Raw genomic sequence first — 21,094 nt, 5'->3', positions numbered from 1 at the left:
TGGAAAGACAAGAATTTAAAATTTTGTCCAGAAAACTCGTCCTTAAAATATCGATCGATTCAAATGACCCTCATCTTGTCAAAAACTCTCACACCGGGGACGCGAGGTCTCAGGTTCGAGAGTTTTTGTCAAGATGAGGGTCATGGACGAGTTTTTCGGCCAAATTTTGAAATATGTGTCTTTCCATCCAGAAGACGGCAGTTGACTGGTTAAAGTGTAAATGATGAGAGATCAGACGTTTGATTTTTGGTCATTTTAAGAAAGAATATCCATTGCACTAAAAAAAATATACATTAACCCGGGTCTTATTTGTTCATTATAGATAGAACGAAGTTGCCGTCACTCAGGTCTTTGTTATTGTTTTTTTGCCATCCATGTTTTGAGTAATTCTCTCTAAATTGTATTAACCAGACTATAAAGACTGGTTACACAGAGTTTTGTGTGGTGGTCCGTTATACTTTCGGATCACAATGTTGTGAGCTTCTTAGCCAAGCGCATACTATCTATATATTTTATCATCATTTGTTTTTCGTAATATATATTTTATTGACATCAGTTGATTGGATAAATACTACATAATAAATCTTTTCATCTGAGACAAGCAACCCTTTGATTGTTTCCTACTTTGAAAAACTGGAACTCAAATCGAATCTGAATGTTACTCGAAGTCGACTCAATTCAATTTGTATTCGAAGGCGGAAAGAGTTGTTGAATGTGGCAGCCATTATTGGTGTAGAATTTTGATACTGGTGTAGAATTTTGATAATCTTCGCTTGTCTAAATCTGTTGTGTTCACACATGATTTGGGAAGAGTGTCCAAGTCTTTGATAGTGTGGGATGCAAATGAATATTTGAAGATGTTTGAGTTTGCAGATTGTCTTTTTTTAGTGTTTTTGACTGGGATTTTCTTTGAATGCGTGAATCTTATTGTTCTGGTGAGACGGTCGTAATTTTGTTTGTAATTTTGAACTTAAGAGTTGTTCTCTCCGTCTATCTTGTAAGGGAGTCCATCCAAGCTGTGTGAAATGTCTGTTACGCTGCTATGGGGGCTGTAGACATTGAAGACAAATCTTACAGATTACTAATTACATAAAATGCAAGATTAAAAAAAAAATCTTTAATTACATTCACGCGTAGAGATGAATTCAACATATTTATTTCAAGACACTCATCTTCAATTAGAGATGATACATTTATATTCCGTACTGCCAAAACATGAGACAGTCTGAAATTTAAAACTAAAATGTTAAAGATATAAAGGAATTTTAAAATGCCCTTGATTCGGAAATTTTTGCTTTAAAATACAAAATACGGCTGAGCATTAATGATACGTTAATGGTAAGAATGTATGCTTTTTGTTTGTTTTTATTTTTAATTTTCTACCATGCTTTTTATCTGCTTCTCCTTTTTAAATATTTTTATTTCAAAGAATATGCAATGTGCAATTTCCAATTTAAGGGGCATATAAGGAACGTTTGGTCCATTTTAAAGCCCAATGATATGATATGATTTGATATGATATGATATGATTTGATATGATATGATATGAAGATATGATATGCTATGATATGATATGATATGATATGATATGATATGATATGATATGATATAATATGATATGATATGATATGTTATGATATGATATATGATATGATATGATATGATATGATATGATATGATATGATTTGTTTGATATGATATGATATGATATGATTGATACGATATGATATGATATGATATGACATGATATGATATGATATGATATGATATGATATGATATGATATGATGATATGATATGATATGATATGATATGATATGATATGATATGATATGATATGATATGATATGATATGATATATGATATGATATGATTTGATATGAAATATGATGTGAATGATATGATATGATATGATATGATATGATATGATATGACATGACATGATTGATATGATATGATATGATATGTATGAATGATATGATATGATATGATATGATATGATATGATATGATATGATATGATATGATATGATATGATATGATATGATATGATATGACGATTACATTCTTTAACAGTAAACTATGGAGGAAATCCAATCGATGCTCAACAAGACAAGAGGTTATAAGGAGGAATTAGCGTTGGATTAGACCTTCTCTCAGCATGGAGATGCATCAAATGCAATCGGATGGGATCTAAACTGGAACCGTCAGGAAGGAGGAAAACCAGATCTGCTTACTTGAAAATCTAAAATGCCGTAGTTTTAGAAGATAAATTTGAAGACACTATAGTTAACTTTCCCGATCAAAAATTTACACCAAAACTTGATAAAATAACATTTCAAGATTTGATAACTTAGAAATGCTCATGAAGTTCTGCAATTGGAGCCAAAAAATCGTAATTCTCCGAATTTTTCGTAGTACTAGTGGGCAGATCTGAAAAAGTCGGAAATCACAAAGGAAACACGGAGACGATCGGTTGAACTGGAAAAGTCGGAAATCACAAAGGAAACACGGGGACGATCGGTTGAACTGGAAAAGTCGGAAATCACAAAGGAAACAAGGGGACGATCGGTTGAACTGGAAAAGTCGGAAATCACAAAGGAAACACGGGGACGATCGGTTGAACTGGAAAAGTCGGAAATCACAAAGGAAACAAGGGGACGATCGGTTGAACTGGAAAAGTCGGAAATCACAAAGGAAACACGGGGACGATCGGTTGAACTGGAAAAGTCGGAAATCACAAAGGAAACACGGGACGATCGGTTGAACTGGAAAAGTCGGAAATCACAAAGGAAACACGGGGACGATCGGTTGAACTGGAAAGAAACAGGACTGTTATGGTTCAAACTGAGAGGGACGGCCCAGAACGTAGCCATCGTTAATTTATAGATAGAATGAAGTTGACGTCACTCGGGTATTTATTATTGTTTTTTGCCATCCGCGTTTATGAGTAATTCTCACTAAACTGTAGTAACCAGACTATTAACGTTTAAGGTTAAACATAGTTTTGTGTGTTGGTTCGTTATATTTCAGGATGGCAATGTTGTGAGCTTCTTAGCCAAGCGCATACTAACTATTGCCTGACACTAAATCCCTTTGAGATCCATAATTTGACGTCATTTTTAGGTTTGTGGACCGCCTAGTGAGTTGTCTTAAGAAGTGGTCAAGGAAACAAGTGATCCCATTGGTTGAACTGTTGAATACAACTCACAATTTGTTTTCTTTTGTGGCCAAAGACTTATCTTTTGACGTCATTTGTTGGTGAGTATCAGGCCATGCGTTTACGAAGGCCATGCCCAGAACCAGGTTCGTTGGAAGGGTATGGTTGCAGCTTTATGCCCCAAAAGAAAACAATGCAGATGTTGCTGTTTGAAGGTCGAAGAAATCAATTTCAATAACCAAAAAAAAAAAAAAAAAGGAATTGAGATTACAATTTAATTTACGAATACAAATGGTGTGGATATTTCGGGTTTCCTCTATGTCAACAAAATACTATGAATGAGACGCTAAAAGCGAATATGAGATGAAAGGGTGGTTTTTGTTAATCCTTTCATCTCTCATTCATCTTTAGTGTCGAAGTCATAGTGTTTTGCTGACATAGAGGAAACCCGAAACATCCTTATTATCTGCCTTCGTAAACTAAATAAGGAATAAAAGTGTGATGTCAAAAACTAGTTCCAATCTCATTAGAAGTGTAAAACCACTCTTTCGGAAGATTGAAAACATACCTTATGCAAATGATCTTCTCGTTTCAGACTGATGACATTTTGTATTCTAGTCTAAATATATGCTGTTCATCAATAAAGATCATCCATCCTCGCTTTTTACGTCCCGTAATCCTAAGAATATGCTTATACATCCTGCTACTAAAATAGTTATGTCACCATTTGATTCACCATATGACCTATTCCTTAAACGGACTCGTTAAATACTTACTTCCTACGATTTTGGAACCAGAAAAGTAGAAAGTGTGACGTCACGACTTTTCTTCCCTATTGAAGTTTCTATCCTCTTATATAACATTGTTATTTATTTCAAAAGCGACCAAGAGGATTAAGTTAGTCAGTATGAGGCACATAGGCTGGGCACTACAAAGTTACACTCCCTTAGAGTTTGCTCTCAATTGGATTGATATGTTCAAAAGATTTTGATATTACATATTACAAACGACGCATTTTTGTTTTATAATTTAAAAGTTGAAATAGAAAGAAAGAGACAAAAAAAACCCTCAAAAAAAAAACAAAGAAAACAACAACAAACAAAACCCCTCCCCCAAAAAAAAACAAAAACAAAAAAAAACCAAAAAAAAAAAAAACCGCAACAAAACAAAAAAAAACAAAACAAACAAACAAAAAAAACAAACAAACAACAAAACAAAAAAAACAAAAAACAAAAAAACAAAAACAAAACAAAAACAAACAAAAAAAAACAAAAAGAAAAACAAAACATAAACCAAACCATAAAAAAACATCCACCCCCCCCCCACTCACCAAAATACAAAGCAAAAATAAAAAACCACCTACGAATTTACCATACACTTTGACTCATAAGAGTTTCAATGAGAATTGCATATTATGCAGTTTCAGCTAGATTCCTACACCTTGTGTGCTTGTGTGAAATAAAATATTATAATTGTGACCCATCGCCTTTAAACGGTATTATGTCGGGTTGGTTAAAATGTTGAAAATTGAAGTTATAGCCAGAAATATCAGACTTGTGTTGAGTTTATACGATTTATTGAGGAGAATAGCAACCATATTTTAGGGTGCGAATGCAAACAATTTATATTATTTTTGACACGCTTAACATTAAATTCGGCTATTAAGCTTATGGCTCGTTCCGACATAATACCATTTTGAGACAATGGGTCACATTTGCCTAACTGAACTTGTGTTTGAAGAAAATGTGCAAGAGTGGTGACATTAAATGCATAATTGATATCTATGCTCCACTTTTTGTTGTATCGGCATATCCAATGTGAACGTATAAAGGCCTTAAATGCTTGCAAGTTGTCACTCATTTTATTTCTTTTACATCTTTTAACCAGTCAACTACCATACTCTGAAAAAACGCGTTTAAAAACAAATTTGGTCAGAAAACTTGGCCCTCAAATCGGTAGCGTTTTTTGCCAAGATGAGGGTTATTTAAATCGATGGATATATGATGGACGAGTTTTCTGGCCAAATTTGTAAATACACGTCTTTCAAAAGCACGACATTTAACTGTTCAAATGGGAAACACACTAACGCTATTTTCAGCAAATATGTCGTATTTTTACAAACAAGAATTTTTCTAAAATTTAGCCGAAAACTTTTACTTTAAATATCGGTCGATCAAAGTAGGACCCTCAACTCTGTCTCAAAATTGGAGGTTTTGAGAGCTCAATTGGTAGAGCACTGGAACCCAGATCGATTTTTAATTCAGAAAAGTGAGTGGAACAGGCACGTATGTTGGTAACTACAAGAGATGAAGTGAGTAAAAAAGTGCCAGAAGACAATAGAGCATAACAATTTTTCGCGGCGGTGGTGGGGTTTGAACCTGCGACCTTATTGGTACGACAACTCCGCCTGGCCGGTGAGAGCGTGACTCTACCGTATGAGCTATCCACGAACACAAAAATATTCGTTTCAAACTCAGGTCATTCCTAGAGCTCTCTCTCTCACCGACTTCTGGAGACCAAGGGTTCACCACACAACTATCGCGAAGTTACCTGGCCAGCAGGTAAGCTTAATAGCCAATATTCTAAACACAAACATATAACATAGAAACGATTGATCGGGTGCAGTTGAGAATTTTCATTATCCATCTGTCCACCCAGACAGTATTGGGTAGATGGTTATGTTAGATCTGACGGAAAGGACTTTGCCATAGACTAGCGTACTATCCAAAGAGTAGCAAGCAATTGTTAATAACTGTTCGTTTCGCGCTATAGCAACCGGGATAAACTGCGGCTCCATGGGCCCAATGGCTTTGTAGCACAACTTTTTTTTAGTCAAAGTCTCGGGAATTTCGAGCAGTTATAAAGCGAAATATCCACAAAACGTGTTCGATGCGCTTTGCAAGTGTCAAACCGAATACTGTAAACAATCGTAGTAGGTTTTATATTGTTAAAAAGTCTGAATACCTTTTAATCGATTGATATTTAAAGTAAAAGTTTTCTGGACAACATTAAAAAAATCGTTTTGTTGTTGTACGCCAGAACTGTATGTTTCTATGAGTTTAATTACCCGTGATTTATGTATATATTATATGTATATATATACACACACATATGTATATATGTATATATCAATACACACACATATGTATATGTTGACATGATATATATATATTTATATATATATATATATAATATATATATATATATATTGATGTATTATATTATATATATATATAATGAGTGTCCTATTTTGTATATATATATATATATATATATATATATATATATATATATATATTATATATATTTATTTGAATATTATGTTGAGAACTCGTTAATGTTTCAGGCCTAATTAGCCATCGTCAAGACTGAGTTGGTTTGTTGACTACACGTCGAGCACTTTTCGTACCATATTTGTATCAAACACGATATATATTATATATTATATTATATATATATATATATATATATATATATATATATATATATATATATATATTTATATATTGTGTGGTATATATATTATATCTATAATATCATGTCAACGGAAGAAGAGGGGTAGTTAAACGACAGTTGGTTTTTAGTTAAGTGCCCATGACAAAGGTGGGAGAAGAAAATTGAGTTTCATCAATAAGTCTTTGTCTAAACTAGTAAATGTCAATTTATCAAAGTCATTCTTAACGCTTTATTCTCTCAGATAAGTGACATAGTGACAATCTATTTGGGAGAAAATTATGAAGATGTAAAACAGATGGGTCCAGATAGTTCAGTTGGTAGGGTACTCGCTTCATACGCAAATGGGCCGAGATCGATCCCGGGTGTAGTCGAAGATTTTGTTCTGGCCTCCCTGTCCACCCAGCAGTTATTGTTCAGCTGGGTCTGTAAGATCTGGCGGAAAGTACTTTTACGATCGACGTAGCAAAACTCTGAAGTCTACCTACATACGAGCTTGTTGCTCCGCATTGGCTATTTTTACAGTCCCTTAAAGATAGTTCTCGGGGCTATTTTTACAGTCCCTTAAAGATGGTTCTCGGGGCTATTTTTACAGTCCCTTAAATATGGTTCTCGGGGCTATTTTTACAGTCCCTTAAAGATGGTTCTCGGGGCTATTTTTACAGTCCCTTAAAGATGGTTCTCGGGGTCTCTTAAAGATGGTTCTCGGGGCTATTTTTACAGTCCCTTAAAGATGGTTCTCGGGGCTATTTTTACAGTCCCTTAAAGATGGTTCTCGGGGCTATTTTTACAGTCCCTTAAAGATGGTTCTCAGGGCTATTTTTACATTCATTATCTCGTCCAACCTTTGCGTTTAAGGTCACCAAGCATTATAGATACATCGCGTGTTTGGAGTCTCTTGTACTGTTTGATTAAGCTAATCATAAAAGCTTTATTTCTCGTTCGTCCTCACTCTTGTCCCCGCCCTTGTGGGGCATAACAAACAATTACTGTCAATTTAACATGTTTGAACCTTGCCGTGAGCAATCGTTCTCCCATTGGTCTCCAGTCTAGTAGAGTCTTTCTTGCTTTTTAAAAATAATAGACGACCGGCGCCGTTTAAATGTAAAAATAGCCACGAGAAACATCTTTATGGGATTGTAAAAATAGTCACGAGAACCATCTTTATGGGGTTGTAAAAATAGCCACGAGAACCATCTTTATGGGATTGTAAAAATAGTCACGAGAACCATCTTTATGGGATTCTAAAAATAGTCACGAGAACCATCTTTATGGGGTTGTTAAAATAGCCACAAGAACCATCTTTATGGGATTGTAAAAATAGTCACGAGAACCATCTTTATGGGGTTGTAAAAATAGCCACGAGAACCATCTTTATGGGATTGTAAAAATAGCCACGAGAACCATCTTTATGGGGTTGTAAAAATAGCCACTGCATTTATTCAATTTTGGGCGGGTCAGACATCTGATGTCAAACATGATGAACAAAGGTCGTATGTAGACTTCAGAGGTTTGATCCCACCCCCCGTCCCCAAATTTTCAAGTATTCAAGGGAAATAACCTCACATTTTCCCCACTGCGTAATAAAATATATACTGTTTTGTCCCTTGCAATACGTCGTCCAACTACATATCCTTTTTGACTTTTGCCGAGTGTTTAGTTGAAGCACTTTTACAAAAGGTACCGAAGTCGATATGTGACTCGCCGTCTTCAAACGGTATTATGTCGAGATTAACTAGATAATGGACATTCAATTTTATAGCCGCAAGTATCACACTTAAGATTAGTTTCTCTTCGTTATGATGGATAATAAATAGCATATCTATCTTACATTGCTAAAAACCTGAGGTTCGTATTTTTTCAAGATTTTATTTTAAAATTTACTTTTCGGAGCCCCATTGATCCCGATATGATACCGTTTTGGACGATGGGTCACATAATATAATGTTTTGTTGTGGAGAATGAATACAGATTCTTTAAGTGTCATAACCAAAAATTTCAAATTTCTGACCGATTTCAATTTAAATTTGTTTATTAGCAACCTCTTTTCTCCGACATTGAGGGTCCAATAGCTCAGTTTGTAGAGCACTCGCTTCAAACGCGAAGGGACTAATATCGATTCTTCTGGGCGAAATCGAGATATTTTCCGATCTCCCTCTGTCCACCTGGCAGTGACTGGGTAGCTGGGTCTGTTATATTTGGCGGGAAATTCTCTGCGATCGACTAGCGTCCTATCCATAGGATAGCAAACAATTGCCGTAGTACGTTTTACGCAATAGAAATAGAGATAAATTCCGGCTCAATGGGCCCAATGGACATAATACCAGATTGAGGCTATTGGAAACAAACAATAATATGAGATAATATGACCAAAAAAAAAAAAAAGCAACAAAAAAAAAAAAAAAAAAAAAAAAACAAAAACAAACAAACAAACCTAAGACAGGACGGACGGACAGGAAATTGATTGATCTTTATCTGAGGGTTGTATGCTATGCCAACAAATTTGAAGAATCTGCTATTATGTGTCATACTCTGAAAAAAGCCCCAATAAAAAACAGAACAAAACAAAAAAAGCAAAAACAAAAACAAACAAACAAAAAAAAAAAAAGACCAAAAAAAAAAAAAATTAATTAATAATAAAATTTAAAAAAAACAACCAAAAAGCAAACAAACAACGCCCCCCCCCCCAAAACAAAACAAAACAAACAAACAAACAAAAAAACAAAAAAAAAAAAACACAAAAAAAAAAAAACAAAAAAAACCCAACAAAACTTGTTTTAACAATTTTGCCCAAATAGCTTGTCCTTCAAATATCGATCGATTAAAATGACCCTCATCTTCCCCCCGAAAAAAAAAAACTGGGACGCGGAAGTCCATAATGTTAACACTAAAAACATTTTTTTTTCTCTCAAATGAGTGAAGACGTTACAAAACTTTTTTTAAAAAATATTTCATGTCACGTGAGTCCCCAAATTTTCAAGTATTCAAGGGAAATAACCTCACAGTTTCCCAACTGCGTAGTAAACTATATATACGGTTATGTCCCTTGCAGTAAGTCGTCCAACTCCATACACTTTTTGACTATTGCCGAGGCAAGAGTTGTCGATCGTTTAGTTGAAGCACTTTTACAAAAGGTAACGAAGTCCGCAGCAGTACATATAGATAGAATGCTGATGACGTCACGCAATGACCTTCTTTAGTTCCGGATGGCAAAAGAACTTGGCTGGCTTGTAAACATTGATGTGAAACAAGCTCTAGTCCAATTTTTAAAACGTGAAACGTGCCAAATAACTGCATAATCATCGGATGCACTAGAAGACAGGGTCGAGATGGAGTCAAAATGTTCAGGTTACCATCCATTAGGAAGACGAAGGACCCAAAAATAATAAATTTAACCCAGCGGAGACAGTTGCAGCGATCAGAAGAAAGGGATTTGGCGATGGCTCAAATCTAACTTGCAGCCACCGAGTTTGCAATGATCGTTTTGTTAAAGGTAAGAATTGATGGATAAATTAAAATCTTAAATATTATATATACGATATGAATTAATTTTAATTATTGTGAACAAAGCAAGTTTACTTCGCTCCAACATCATCATGTAGCCATTGTGGGCCATGGCCATAGCATGTCACGGAGTTGGCGGCAACCGACCAAGGTCCTTGCCTTAATTTCTGACGTTGCAAGTTTATGATTTAGTAAATATGTGTTTTATTCTTTTTCATGGAAGAGAAATCAAATCAAAAATTTCAAACTCGGTGGTCTAACAAAATCTACGGAGAGATTTTTCACCGATGTGACTTTTCTATGCGAAACTCCGAAGTTGGAGAAATCATCTGACTCATCTCAGACTCAGATGTAATCTGTAGTCTGTAGGCGGTCTAGAAGGAATCATTTTAATTTTATGGTCCATACACGGTCCGGATGGATGATCTTTTATTTGTTGTGTTTAGTTATCAGATAGGACCATGAATATTTCATGCATTTCTCGTGCAACATACTCTAAATCAAAACCAAATGCCTCATTACCGATAGTGATAGGGCTACTTTCGTTTTCAAGATTTGGCTTTGATGAGATTAGGAAGTCTTTCACTGTTGTTCTGATCATTCATTTTAGAATTATAATGTTCCAGTTTATAACTTATGCTTTGTCAAGATTATTTTATTGTGCATTTTAAAAACATGTTCTCCATTTGAAGAAATATTAAAAGTAAGGTTGCGTTTTCTTAAGTTTTTTTTTTTTCCGTTCCTCCGTTGGTGGTGTATTGTAAAGTAACACGAACAAACTGCTTTTCTACACCGCTGTTGGACATGTATATGCTAGTTTTTGACAGAAGTTTAACACGCTGCTTAGTGATTGCCAGTGTCAGTTTATAATGATAGTAATGGTTATTTTTTTACTGACAAAATTAATATTATAATTATTATTATTTTAAATTTTAATCCAAGAAAGAAACAATCGACCTCTATCAATCCACTAAAATGACTTTTCATAATTTTCATAGTTAGAAACTAATTTTAACTCAAGGTGAGGATTAGTTATAATGTTTCGTATAGTCATTGAATTAGGGCCTTCATATGGAATTTTTCCCAAATATGACAATAATAATAATAAAAAAATTTCAATTAAAAAAAATTGTCCTTTGGGATCCCGATACTTTAATTGCAGCTATGTGGTATAGTTATCACCGTCATTTTGGAAGGATTAGGGTTCCAGACCCGTTCTGAGCAGTTGAGCTATTGGGAAAGGAACTTTATTCACATTCTCTCACCATACTCAGGCATAAATTGGGTAACTGGCTTTTAACATAGGCCTGTAAATTTGTCGGCATTTCTGGCAATTTCGATCTGCCGGAACAAAAAATTAATTAAAATACTTTTTCATTTTGTTTAACAGCCTATTGAATTGGTAAAATTCAAGAAAATATTCTGGGAAATGGGGATGTTTGCTCATGTTATTGAAAAAGCTTCAGCTCGAGGATTTTCAGGCAAGTTTTTCAGGGGGCAGATGCAGGCCTGTTAAACAGCATTGTCTCTTTCCGGAAAAAATGTAATATCGCCTAACAAGCGTCATGTCTCGACCTGCATGTAAAGTCTTGCTGTTAATAATAATAATAATGGTATAGATTTATAGTGCGCCAAACATCCCTTCATCAGGAGGGCTCTGGGCGCAAAACATAGATTAACTTAATCATGAAGCCCTAACACAGTACACGAACAACGCTAATTATACACATAATCAAAAGAAAGCCTGTCGGAATAAGAATGTCTTCAATCGACGCTTGAATTCCTCTAGTGAAGAAGTGTTGGCTATAAACCCCTTGCAAAGCGCTTTGAACAAATTTTCATTTCATGGAAATTGCACTATATAATTGTTCTACCCTTGTTCTAATTTGACAAAGCTTGATGTAAATTTAACGGAAAGCTTAAGGATTGTAAAAAAAAAAAAAATTAAAAATTGAGCTTTATATTATAGCGCAATATCCACTAAATGTGCTCAAAGCGCTGTACAAGGGGTCCCTGGTCAACAGCAACATTTAACATGTAGAACGGGACATGACGCCTTTTAGGCGACACTACAATTTTTCGGACAAAGAAAATGCTGTAAACGACCAGGTATTCATTTTACACCTGAGTACGGTGAGAGAATGTGAATAAAGAGCTTTTCCAAGGACTCAACTATGCGTCGAGCGCGAGGCTCGAACCCATGACCTTCCGATCCAAAATCGAGTGTCATACCACTAGACCACATAGCCACACAAGGACCAGGACCAGATTGTAATAGGCAAGAAATGACGTAATATATTTCAACAATCAATTTTTTTGCCTTTACAGGAAGGCCAGCATCACTGCTTGATGAAACTGATCCTGATTGGGTTCCAACGTTAAAGCTTGGACATGGGGCAGAGAAAAAAACAGACCATTACTCATGTCTTAAAGATAGGAACAAACGCAATGACTGCAGGCAGCAACGGCTCTAGTTGAACAATCAACAATTGGAGAAACTAGCTCATCATTGACCATGTAAATGTAAGTGTATTGATTGTATCTGCTTAAAACAATATTTATGTAGGCATGATATCTCTTCCTACATGTTAATGTTAATTGTTGGCTTGGGACATCTTGTGAGTGCTTTGGGTGGATATTGCATGCGCTATATAAAAATAAAAGCAGATCTCACTCTCAGGAAATTTAATAGGTCCAAATCAAGCAATTTTTTGGGGGTAAACAGTGAGATTAGCAACGTTTGTGCCGTTCATTACACTTTAAGGTCATTGCATTGCCAGTTGAAAGGAAGTTGAATAGAGAGTGAAAAGATTGTAGATCTATGCACATAACAATAGACAAAGGGCACAAAATCATATTTCATATTGTAAAGTTAAGACACAAATCTATGACTATGAGGAATGTAATAAGACAAAGGGGAATAGAGCACATATCAAGTGACTTCATTTGCTCATAAGGTATGTAAGGAATGCCTGTCTGGTGAGCCAGTAATGAAGTCAAAAGTTTGTCCAAATTGTTGGTGCAAGAACTGACATCAAGAGAAGTTTTTTTTCAAATAACCAGACTGTACAAAAGCTTACATGGTTGAGTGTTAAGACTTTTAACTTCAGAGATTATAAATAACTGAACAAAAACCATCACTTCATTTGAATCAAAAGCTTTGTCTTTATTATGTTGATTAATTTTGTTTTATTGAATGAATGGGCAATGACAATTAATAAAAGAGGAAGATCCATTAAATTTGAGGGAAATGAAATGAATACTATTGTGAGCATGTCCTTCTATGCTATGGATAGGTTGCCTTTTAGGATAGTTCATACAAAATTAGAAAATCCTGAAGGTTTTTGTCTTTGACTATAGCGTTACAAATTTTAAAAATATAGATTCTCTTTATTCACCTCTAGGGAAAATTTGTCTTTGGAGTCTATTCTAAAGGGAGACTGAAATAACCCAGCCATTGCCGCAACACAGCGCCACAAACTGAGCTAGGGCTGAGGTGACTTGCTCAAGGCCACACAACGTAGTGACAAAGTGTTCTTATGATGAGATAGATAGAATTAAATGAGTTCACCCATATTGATTTATTCCTCAATTATTAAGATCTGGGAGGAAATGTTTTATTAACCTTAGCTAAATGAATATATTAATATTATAGTCTACATGTTATTTTTAATTGTCATTTCATTGTGGTAAAAGGCAATCTGCACAAATCAGCAGAATGACCAATCAAACGTTTTTTTACAGAAGCATGTACCTATTCCCTATGTACGTATGTACAAAATACACACGCTGGCAACAAATTAAATTAAAAAAAATTAATAAATTATATGGCATAAAAGAAAAACAAACATTCCCAGAAATGTAAAATATTATGGGCTAAGTTTGTCCATTTTTATTGGTTATAGCTAGCGGTATCTACAAGAAGTTGATGGTTAGGTGCAGCGCTTGTAACACTCAATGGAATTTCCCGTGTAGAGAAAACATATATGTGTGTTTTTTGTATACTGGTGTAGGAAATACAGTTCTTATTTTTTTTCTTTTTTTGGCGAAGGCGAAGGCCAATAATTGCCCGAACATTACAGTACAGCAGATTTTCTGAGCATACATAGTTTGATTCCACAGGTGATAGAATTACATTTAGTTTTTAAAATATTTGCGTGTTACTTGTAGAGTTTGTAAATAAATAGTTTTAGAATTTTTAGGTTTGCCAGTAATTTTGTGCTCGATGATAAATATTTAACATTTGCTGTACGGAGCAATGGTGATCCACAACTCTATTTTTTTAAAAGAATAGATTTCCACATAAATATGCCAAACCATTTTGGAATTCATCATAAGGTTCAGGCACTATTGGCATTTGAAGTTGAAGTCAAAGAAAAACTTTAAAAAAAAATTATTTTGACCTGTAAAATGAATGACTTGCGTATTTGAGGAAATGGGGCTTAAGTTTTCTTTGTTTTCAAACATATTAAAATATTAAAATTAAAATTCCCAGTGACACGATAGACGCCAGAGGTGGTAGGTCAATAATGTACTATTTGCTCTATGTATTAACTTAATCTTGGTATTTCTTTTACAGGATTGTGAAGACAGACATTTCAGGTTCCCATCTTGATGCTGAGCAGAAAGCACTTGTCGACACACGGAGTCCACTATAACCCAATTTTTGGGAATGGCGAACCTGAAACGAAAAGAAAGCATCAGACTTTTTATTCATTCTTTCCAATAATGCTTGATTTTATATACCTTTGTAATCCTTTTCATTCTTTCATTAGACTAATACATGTTAAACATTTTTACTTTTGCCCGAAATGTTTGTGAAAAAATTGTACTAGTTGTAGTATTACTTCTGTTGCCATTATTATATAGCAATGACTATGAAAAATGTTTTTTTTCTCTTTTTGAAGAAAATTTTTGTCTAAAATCCAAGCCCTATCTCCACTGAGTAAAAATGTTTTTGAATTTTGAAAATCCATTCATAAATAAACAAGTTATACATTTAAAGGTGTCATTTATTTGGATGACCCGCAAAGAGGAAAAAAAAACGCGAAAATATGGGACGCTTTTTCGGCATTTTTTTTTTTTCGACCTTTGGTTGTATCTTGCGTAATAAGTGGATTAAAAGATTGAAACTTGAAGAGCAAATTAGGATGGTGTTTTGTAAAATATGGGAAAAGTACTCGTCATATTCATATGAAATTTTACAACCAAAAAAGAAGAAATGTTCATGTATTACCTTGTCAGCGACAAAACCTCCACGCCCGGTAGTTTTAGAAATATTTTACTCCAAAGAGTAAAAATCTATTTTTAACGGTCTTCTGGTAATCGCACGAGTTTTGTCGCTTGACATAATCTAAAATGACCTTTTTTCTAACAGTGTGCCAACTTTGTTATATTCATAGATAAACAGCGTCGAAATTAATTTTTTTAAATAGCATATACGAAACGGCTTCGTCCCATATTTTGACACGAATTCGGGCACTTCGTGAGCGAAAAAGAGGCCCAAAGATTTGTGCGGGATAGTCATTGCTATATTATATGTTCTGCAATAATATTCAAAACCTAATAATATTTTTGAATTGGCAAATAAATAGAAATCCATTGTATATTTAAACATGAAGTTGGAGCACAATAAAGAAAATAAAGTACTGTAATGACTTTTTTAAAAATTTGTTTTATCCGTTGCTTTTGTAATTTGATGGTGAATGCTTGACTGAGTTCTCATTTTTCTACCCTGGGTGTGGGGTCATTGACCTTCCATTGTGGGCAAGGTCATTATTGCTTTCTTCACCCCCCTATGTCTGTATTCCTTTTTCAGGTAGCTTTCTATCTTTGTTTTGGAATAAGATTACATGCTTTTTTTCCCTGTCCTTAGATGAGAGAGTGACAAATGGATGTAAATTTATTTTGTAAATTTATAATCAACATTTTATAAACAATAGACTGGGTGGGGTCTTTGACTTCCCATGGTGGCAAGAGGGCATGCTGTGTCCTCTATCCCTTATATTGTTTTCCAAGTTTCTTTATGTCCTTGTCTTGGAATGAGATTACTTGGTTTTGTCCTTTCCCTTGCCGGAGTCATTGGCTGAGAGAGAAACAGTCAAATGAATATTGTTGGTTTTGGGAAAAAAAAATATTTTTGTCTTGTAAATCAGTTCGCGTAAAATTTTTTTATTATATTATATATATATGTGTATATATAATATGTGGGGCGAAGTGGCCGAGTGGTTAAGGCAGTGCACTGTGATCCGGATGTCCCAGGTTCGAGCCCCGCTTCAGGCACTTTCGTTTTTTTTTCCTTGAGCAAGATTATTAACCCCCAATTTGCTCACTTGGACAACATGGGTGATTCCTGTTGACATCAGACATCTTGTTTGATGAGTTATCTATATTCCTTCGTGGAATGCCTAGGCGACGATATCTTATGATATCGCTGCGCAAAAGGCATAACGTAACTTAATATAATATAATAAAAAAATAATACGTGAACGTTTGAGTGTATTCCTCTTAGGGGGGACCTGTGCTTGTGTCAGGATGAGACTTTTGGGTGTTATCAGACTTAGTACACTGATAGCATTCTCTTGGAATCTACATTTGTTCCTCTTTGTCTTACTTTTCTTGTGTGCTTTTAATTGTAAATCTGGAAATTTTTACAATCCCATTTTATTCCTTTTTACTGGTGCTGAAATGTGTCGCAAGTGCAGTAAAACCCTTAAATCAAACATAAACATTTGAGTGTATTCCGTCTCTGGATGGAACTGTTAGGCGATCTCAAAACTAAGCACATTAATAACTTTGATCTACTTCTGCTCTGTATTTGATCCAAGCCCATTTTTCTTACAATTATTTCGCAACAGCTTTTAATTGTGCTGAAAATGACCTAATAGTGTCGCAAGCACCAAAAGTAGTCCATCAGAACCATTAGGTCTATAGAGCCAGATTTCATCCCAGTTTCTATAGTGTGAAAATAATAACTTGTTACCCTTCAAATAGGGCGCTTTTCTATTGCCAAATTACTGCTGGGTGTACAAAAATAAAAGAAAGGGGAGGGGGTGGGGTCTTAATTTCATCTAGGATATATCTCGGTCTCTTTGATTGTGAAATGGGTGCTCTACCAACTGAGTTAACGGGACTGCCATGAGTCGCAAAACCATTTAAACGTTTATGTCCGAACACACTGACTGAGCAAATGTGAGTAAAGAGGCTTTTCCAAGGACTCGACTGAGTCTCCCATAGTAGAACTTGAACCTATTAAAGAAGTTTCTTATTTCTTTTTTTTTTTTAAAGTTATTCATATTCTAGTTCAAGAAAATTCATTGTAATGAATATAGCCATGTGTTAAAAACCTCTATATCGTATTATCAATCGTGCATGGAGTAATATAAATAAATGTAGAAATCAAAATAATAATATGTAATAACAGTAATAATAATCATAGAAGTGAGATGAAAACGGGGGGGGGGGGGGGGGTACCTTAGCAGCTAGTACCACTTTCCCACAGCTAGGAGGCTTAAACCATTTTACATCCGTCACCCATCCATTGTAGGCCTGATTATAAGTAGTCAGTCCCCTGTAAGCCTGAAAAAAAAATTGTGGCAATGGTGGTAATATTATTCACACTTAGTTAACAACAGTGAATTAAATTTGCTGTGAAATGTGGAGTACTCATCTGAAAGGTTATTAGAATTATTCAGAGAGACACAATTCCATAACTCAACATCAGCCGTGGGGCTAAAAATTATATAGTTGGGGGATTGAGTAAAATATCGAATAAAAAAGTAGTCATTCAATGGAGCCGAAGTTTAACCTGGTTTGAAAAGCGCGAAACGGACCATAGCAATTGCTACCCTTTAGATAGGACTCTAGTCTATGTCAAAGTACTTTCCGCTAGATCTAACAGACTCAGCTACCCAATCACTGCTGGATTGACAAGGGGAGTGGGATTAGAAAAAAAATATTCACTCGGGATCAAGCTCAGTCCCTTGGAATGGGGTGGGGCTTTTAAAACAGTCTTATGTGCATGATGTTTTGTTACTGTATTAATCAGTTTGATTTGGACGCGGGACCACATTGATTTCATAGTCATTGCCTGCCCTGGTGTTTTTAATTTAAATTATTATTTATAATCTTTTGTGAATTCGGAGGAATTCATCACCTTAAAGGCAAAATAGTTGAAATTTGAATGTAACCACAAAGACTCATTGATCCACTACTTAGACTGACTTAACTTAGACTAAACTTACTAAGACTAAGACTAAGCTTAAGATGATCACGACTCGTGAAGCAGGTCATATCATATTAATATTCCCGTGTCAGGTTCGACATATCTGTCTTCTGTGATTTTTTGAGAATAAATCTTACAATTAGCCGTGAATGGTGTAACATAGTATAGGTATAGCATATGGAAACGATTAAATAATACAGACTTACCGTGAAATGTGTAGACCGTGTAGACAGAAACTTGTGGTCGTGACGAGGTAGTTCGCTACATCAAACGATGAGACTGGCTGTAGTTCCTAAAGATTATGGCACCAGTCGTGTTCACAAATGGCATAGGGGTCTACATCATTAACGGGAATTAAAAAAAAATATATATTTATGTCTAGAACCAGAAAAATATGGAAGATTATCGACAGAAACTAATATTTTACTATTCTACGCCATTGTCTTCCATTGCTTTCTGCCAGCCGGAAGTAAACTTCCACTCCGATCAGCTCCGATTAGTAGTGTTGGGTTATTTGATCGCTTTTACTCGATCGACGACCGAGCGCCAAGCCACGATTCAGTGCTCGATCTCAATGCCGGAAGAGCGAGTTAGTAAAACGATCACTCGATCGTAAAACGATCAGGCGGGTTGTGAGCTTGAGACGATCTTGACACGTGAGACGAGCTTGAGACGATCAGGATTCGAGCGAGCGGAGGGGTAACGAGTGTTTCGAATCATTTCAAATTCAAACGATCACAGTTTGCCATCCGATACCAATCGCCAATGTTTGCACACGGTAGTCTGTGGTTCTTCCACAGCCCTCACTCCTTGTCAGATGTTAGTGTGTCTGGGTGGCAGTGGCAGGGAAATTCGTATAGGTGTATCACGCGTGTGTGACAAGACTTCATTAAACCTACTAAAGTTTGACTATCACACACACACACACACATACACACACACACACCCACACACACACACACACACTAAGGCTATTTCTATGACACACACGCATCCATCTATCAATGAACACTCCTACAGTAGTGCGGCTATGTGGTCTAGTCATGACGTAACTATAGGTAGTACTCTAGTCGACCATGGGTCTAGTGCATTATAATGGTCTAGTGGTATGACACCCGCTTTGGGATCGGAAAGTCCTGGGTTCGAGCCTCGCGCTCGGTGCATAGTTGAGTCTTTGGACAAGGCTCTTTACTCACATTCTCTCACCGTACTCAGGTGTAAAATGAGTACCTGGCCGTTAACAGCGTTGTCTTTGTCTGAAAAATTGTAATATCGCCTAACAGGCGGCATGTCCCGTCCTACATATTAAATGTTGCTGTTGACCGGGGACCCCTTTACAAAGCGCTTTGATCACATTTAGTGGATATTGTAAAGCTCAATTTTTTAAAGTAAAACATTAGCTTTGAATATGGAATGTTTCAATTTTAGATGCCTGTGTATTCTTTGTTAGTTCCCATCATCATCATCATCATCATCATCATCATCATCATCATCATCATCATCATCATCATCATCATCATCATCATCATCATCATCATCATCAGGGGCAGCGGTACGGTCTTTGGTTGGCACCCGAAAGGTACCGAGTTCGATCACCCGCCGCTGAGTGGTCTTGAGCAAGTCACCTTGCCCTAACTAAATTTGCGGCGCTGCACTGCGGCTATCGCTTGGGTTATTCCAGTCTTCCCTTAGAATAGACCCGAAAGACGAATCTCCCCTATGGGATGAATAAAGGGAATTATGTTTAATTTATTTATCATCACCATCATATCAGCGGGATCATCATCATCACCACCACCACCACCACCACCACCCTAATAATAATGGATAAAATAATAATCAACACATTTCAATGTAATAATCAATCTAAAATCAATCAGTGCTCCTAAAAGACCCTTTGATTTCTTTGTCTAATTCGTTCCATACTTTTGGAGTCCCGACAAAGAAAGATTTTCAGCTAACTATAGTTTATATATGGGAATATTAATCAGTCGTTTATATTGGAATCGGAGTTGTCTAGCAGGTGTATTAGTTCAAAGCGCATTTCCAAGGATTTACCATGCTCAATGAACTTCACAATATTTAATTTAATTTATTCCTCCGGCACGCCATATCGACCATACATCCATTTCGTACAGTAGGTACCGATCGCTGTTTGGAGTCTTTTTGTATTAAATCTCTTTACAATACCCGTCATTGCTTATAAGATAAGAATACATTCACACCTGAGTCAAGTGCCTTACACACGGACTTAACGTCTGGATCACAATTTTCAACAATCACTGTCACTCATCCGGCCATTGACAAGGCTTGATTTTCTGACAAGAGACACCGTACCACTGAGCGACCGAACAAATAATCACCATCTGCGCCATCGTCATCATCATCATCATTATCATCATCCTCATCACAGCCGTGACAGCCAGAAAAACCACAATCATCATCTTCGGGTCCGGTTTATCCGTGTTGGGGGTGGGGGTGGAACCTGCTAAAGTATTTCATTTTTTAAACAGAAACACGATAATCATCATCATCATCATCATCGTCATCCATTGTCGTCGGCATCGTTATCATCGTGTCCGGGCAATCCGGTGTTGTCTGGGTGTGGAACCTGCTAAATATTATTATTATCTACCTACCTAATAAAAACACACCATTCTTGTTCATTTATTTTTTAAATAATGAAATGAAAGGCACGACCTTTCCCGCACACACAAGAGGCGATGACGACCAGTGACAAATTATGGGAGGTGGG

The 21,094-nt window shown here is 35.8% G+C and overlaps 1 long non-coding RNA gene across 1 annotated transcript; it reads right to left on the bottom strand.

Annotated features, from left to right (window-relative positions):
• Positions 1–13,256: 13,256 nt before the first annotated feature.
• Positions 13,257–18,810, bottom strand: LOC144976845 (uncharacterized). The gene is made up of 3 exons (XR_013646176.1): positions 18,546–18,810; positions 17,589–17,693; positions 13,257–14,796 (listed from the first exon to the last, which is right to left on the bottom strand). It is a non-coding gene; the product is annotated as an uncharacterized LOC144976845 (long non-coding RNA).
• Positions 18,811–21,094: the final 2,284 nt, after the last annotated feature.

The sequence above is a fragment of the Berghia stephanieae genome, chromosome 7 (genome assembly GCF_034508935.2).
Source record: "Berghia stephanieae isolate SIO BIC M18660-M18661 chromosome 7, UCSD_Bste_1.3, whole genome shotgun sequence".
Taxonomy (NCBI): Eukaryota; Metazoa; Mollusca; class Gastropoda; order Nudibranchia; family Aeolidiidae; genus Berghia; species Berghia stephanieae.
The sequence above is the reverse complement of the archived record's forward strand: the minus strand, read 5'-3'. Positions and strand labels throughout refer to the sequence as shown.